The sequence below is a fragment of the Littorina saxatilis genome, linkage group LG16 (assembly GCF_037325665.1).
Source record: "Littorina saxatilis isolate snail1 linkage group LG16, US_GU_Lsax_2.0, whole genome shotgun sequence".
Lineage (NCBI taxonomy): Eukaryota > Metazoa > Mollusca > Gastropoda > Littorinimorpha > Littorinidae > Littorina > Littorina saxatilis.
The window spans coordinates 36,603,128-36,608,580 of NC_090260.1; positions in this window are offsets into that span (position 1 = coordinate 36,603,128).

Genomic DNA, 5,453 nt, shown 5'->3' on the forward strand with positions numbered 1-5,453 from the left:
TTTCTATTGAAAGCCGCAAGGTGAGTTATTGTTCGCGGAGTTCTATTGCGCTAGTGGAACCGGTCCAACCGCTGTAAATATCTGTTCGACATTCGTAACGTCTGAGTGAAGAATAATTGTCGCTCAATTGCATGTTCACTAGTTTTAAAAGACTAGTAACGGAGCCTGTTAGGCTCTGTGTCTTAACAAGGTATCATAGAAGTACCTTCTACTTATGACTAACTCAGTAACTTTGTTACATTCGTTTCACTTTCATTTTTACGGTTCGTTACGTTGTTCAATTTGATGAATGTATACGGGCGTAGTAATCACCCTTAAAAAGGAAAGCCCAAACCGTGATTGAAGGTGAATGTTGAAGTTCCTGCGAAGGAAATCTTCTCAGACGGGAAAGGTCTAAATACACGTCTAGCTCCCCGTAGCAAGAAATTGAAACTGGGGATTATGGGCATTGGCACATGCGCAGAGAGGTACTACCGACAAGGGGAGACTACTCCCCTAAATGGTATACCGACGGAAATCTAGAGTTAGCGACCTTGTTTACAGTCTAGTACTGGTAACATAGGACGCTTCTCAGTCTAGCACTCGTAAGTAAGGTAACTCCTATTAGTTAAATTGAGGTGATGTATTCGAAAGAAATACGGTTCACGCTCACTGGGTGTCATGCTGAGTTGTCGGCCGTCTCCCCCGCAATCTCTATAATCACTTGCTCACTGCGATGGAGTGTGTACTGTTGCCCATGGAAACGCCATTGAGAAGAGGCGAAGTCTACGGGCGTTTCCTTTGGGGTTGCTCTTGATTATCCGCTTGTAATCTTCCACAGTCATGGCCAGCAAGTCGGAAAGGAAGAACGTTGGTCCTTTGGTCACTGGATCATCGAGACAAAGATCTTTCCGAAACACGTTGTTGTCCTCAAATGACACGTCCACAAACACTCAAGTAAAGATTGTTTCCCACACACAAAGTGATAACGCAGAGCCGAAGAGTCACCTTACAGTCACTGGGGACAAGGAAGCCAAACTTCATCACACAGAGCTGGGTACCGATGAAACGAAAGTTTACAGAACCCAATTGAATCACACAGAAAATGATGCTGACAGAACCCAAGGTAATCACACATGGAATGATGCTGACAGAACGCCAGTGAATCACACACAGAATGATGCTAACAAAACCCAAGTGAATCCCACATGGAATGATGCTGACAGAACGCCAGTGAATCACACACAGAATGATGCTAACAAAACCCAAGTGAATCCCACATGGAATGATGCTGACAGAACTCCAGTGAATCACACACAGAATGATGCTAACAGAACCCAATTGAATCATACAGGAAATGATGCTGACAGAACGCCAGTGAATCACACACAGAATGATGCTAACAAAACCCAAGTGAATCCCACATGGAATGATGCTGACAGAACTCCAGTGAATCACACACAGAATGATGCTAACAAAACCCAAGTGAATCCCACATGGAATGATGCTGACAGAACTCCAGTGAATCACACACAGAATGATGCTAAAAAAAACCAAGTGAATCCCACATGGAATGATGCTAACAGAACCCAAGAAAATCACACAGGGAATGATGTTAACAGAGCCCAAGTGAATAACACAGGGAATGATGCTAACAGATCCCAAGTGAATCACACAGGGAATGATGCTAACAGAACCCACGTGAATCACACATGGAATGAAGCTAACAGAGCCCAAGTGAATCACATAGAGAATGACACTGACAGAACCCAAGGGAATCACTTATGGAATAATGCTAACAGAACCCACATGAATCACACAGGCAATGATGCTAACAAAACCCAAGTGAATCACACGGGGAATAATGCTAACAGTACCCAAATGAATCCCACAGGGAATGATGCTAACAGAACCCACGTGAATCACACATGGAATGAAGCTAACAGGGCCCAAGTGAATCACACAGGGAATGATGCTAACAGAACCCAAGTGAATCACACAGAGAATGATGCTGACAGAATCCAAGTGATTCACACAGGCAATGGTGCTAACAGAACCCAAGTGAATCACACAGAGAATGACACTGACAGAACCCAATTGAATCAGACATGGAATGAAGCTAACAGGACCCAAGCGAATCACATAGGGAATGACGCTGACAGAACCCAAGGGAATCACTTATGGAATTATGCTAACAGAACCCACATGAATCACACAGGCAATGATGCTAACAGAACCCAGGTGAATCACACAGGGAATGATGCTTACAGAACCCAAGTGAATCACGCAGGGAATGATGCTAACAAAACCCAAGTGAATCACACAGGGAATGATGCTAACAGAACCAAAGTGAATCACACAGAGAATGATGCTAACAGAACCCAAGTGAATCACGCAGGGAATGATGCTAACAAAACCCAAGTGAATCACACAGGGAATGATGCTAACAGAACCAAAGTGAATCACACAGAGAATGATGCTAACAGAACTCACCTGAATCACACAGGGAATGATGCTTACAGAACCCAAGTGAATCACGCAGGGAATGATGCTAACAAAACTCAAGTGAATCACACAGGGAATGATGCTAACAGAACCAAAGTGAATCACACAGAGAATGATGCTAACAGAACTCACCTGAATCACACAATCTTTGATTCGGAAGAGTCCAGGATTCACGAAACGAGCATCGTCAACAAACAGACTCAAAGTGATAGCATACACAGCGATAAGGAATTGCTTGAGTCTAACTACAGAGACAGTGATCATGACGAACTCAAACCTAATCACACAGATAACCATGGAGACGAACTGAAGCCTAACCACACAGACAGCGATCACAGCGAACTTTACTTCCCAGAACACTACTCCAAAGACCGGAAGAACAGCACAACAACAAGCAGCCCGACAGAAAATGTCAACGATACGGTCAGCGAAAACCCACGAGATTTTGAGTCGTTACACTTAACCACAGACGATATCATCCAGTGCTTTAACGAAACTGCAGAATTTGCCCGTTATGAAAACCGCAGTCACATTAGCAATATACCCTGCCATCTAGATGCTACAGGACAAAAAGTATACCGGGAACAGTTTGCTAGGGGAGGAGAGATGTCAGCAACTTTCAACGTCAATGAAGACACTGCACCGGACTGGCTCCGTTTTTACCGTGGGACTGTCCGCTACCACTGTGTGGTCAAACTGAGGGCCCCCAAGGGACAGGTAACACTGTGTGGTCAAACTGAGGGCCCCCAAGGGACAGGTAACACTGTGTGGTCAAACTGAGGGCCCCCAAGGGACAGGTAACACTGTGTGGTCAAACTGAGGGCCCCCAAGGGACAGGTAACACTTAGTTATACCACTGGACTGACCTACCACTGTGTGGTCAAACTGAGGGCCCCCAAGGGACAGGTAACACTGTGTGGTCAAACTGAGGGCCCCCAAGGGACAGGTAACACTGTTAGTTATACCACTGGACTGACCTACCACTGTGTGGTCAAACTGAGGGCCCCCAAGGGACAGGTAACCCTGTTAGTTATACCGCTGGACTCACCTACAACTGTGTGGTCAAACTGAGAGCCCCAAAGGGACAGGTAACACTGTTAGTTATACCACTGGACTGACCTACCACTGTGTGGTCAAACTGAGGGCCCCCAAGGGACAGGTAACACTGTTATTTATACCACTGGACTGACCTACCACTGTGTGGTCAAACTGAGGGCCCCCAAGGGACAGGTAACACTGTTACACTGTTATTTATACCACTGGACTGACCTACCACTGTGTGGTCAAACTGAGGGCCCCCAAGGGACAGGTAACACTTAGTTATACCACTGGACTGACCTACCACTGTGTGGTCAAACTGAGGGCCCCCAAGGGACAGGTAACACTGTGTGGTCAAACTGAGGGCCCCCAAGGGACAGGTAACACTGTGTGGTCAAACTGAGGGCCCCCAAGGGACAGGTAACACTGTTAGTTATACCACTGGACTGACCTACCACTGTGTGGTCAAACTGAGGGCCCCCAAGGGACAGGTAACACTTTGTGGTCAAACTGAGGGCCCCCAAGGGACAGGTAACACTGTGTGGTCAAACTGAGAGCCCCAAGGGACAGGTAACACTGTTATTTATACCACCGGACTGACCTACCACTGTGTGGTCAAACTGAGGGCCCCCAAGGGACAGGTAACACTGTTATTTATACCACCGGACTGACCTACCACTGTGTGGTCAAACTGAGGGCCCCCAAGGGACAGGTAACACTGTTAGTTATACCGCTGGACTGACCTACAACTGTGTGGTCAAACTGAGAGCCCCAAAGGGACAGGTAACACTGTTAGTTATACCACCGGACTGACCTACAACTGTGTGGTCAAACTGAGAGCCCCAAGGGGACAGGTAACACTGTTAGTTATACCACTGGACTGACCTACAACTGTGTGGTCAAACTGAGAGCCCCAAGGGGACAGGTAACACTGTTATTTATACCACCGGACTGACCTACAACTGTGTGGTCAAACTGAGAGCCCCAAAGGGACAGGTAACACTGTTAGTTATACCACTGGACTGACCTACCACTGTGTGGTCAAACTGAGGGCCCCCAAGGGACAGGTAACACTGTTATTTATACCACTGGACTGACCTACCACTGTGTGGTCAAACTGAGGGCCCCCAAGGGACAGGTAACACTGTTAGTTATACCACTGGACTGACCTACCACTGTGTGGTCAAACTGAGGGCCCCCAGCGACAGGTAACACTGTTAGTTATACCACTGGACTCACCTACAACTGTGTGGTCAAACTGAGAGCCCCAAAGGGACAGGTAACACTGTTATTTATACCACCGGACTGATCTACCACTGTGTGGTCAAACTGAGGGCCCCCAAGGGACAGGTAACACTGTTACACTGTTATTTATACCACCGGACTGATCTACCACTGTGTGGTCAAACTGAGGGCCCCCAAGGGACAGGTAACACTGTTATTTATACCACTGGACTGACCTACCACTGTTTGGTCAAACCGAGGGCCCCCAAGGGACAGGTAACACTGTTATTTATACCACTGGACTGGTATGGTCAAACTGAGGGCCCCCAGCGACAGGTAACACTGTTAGTTATACCACTGGACTGACCTCTTTTTCTGTGTGGTCAGACTGCCTACACACGGACATTTGAGTCATTTGTTATGCGACATGCCAGAAAAAGTTTTAGAAATAAAGATCTTTCCTGTCAGACTGAGCAGAAAAAAAGGGAAACTTAGCCAACACTAACAGAAAGGAGGTTTCAAATTACACTTTAATTGTAAACATATTCAACACCTCATAATTGTAAACATATTCAACACCTCATAATTGTAAACATATTCAACACCTCATAATTGTAAACATATTCAACACCTCATAATTGTAAACATATTCAACACCTCATAATTGTAAACATATTCATCACCTCATTGTTGAGGCGGTGGCAGTG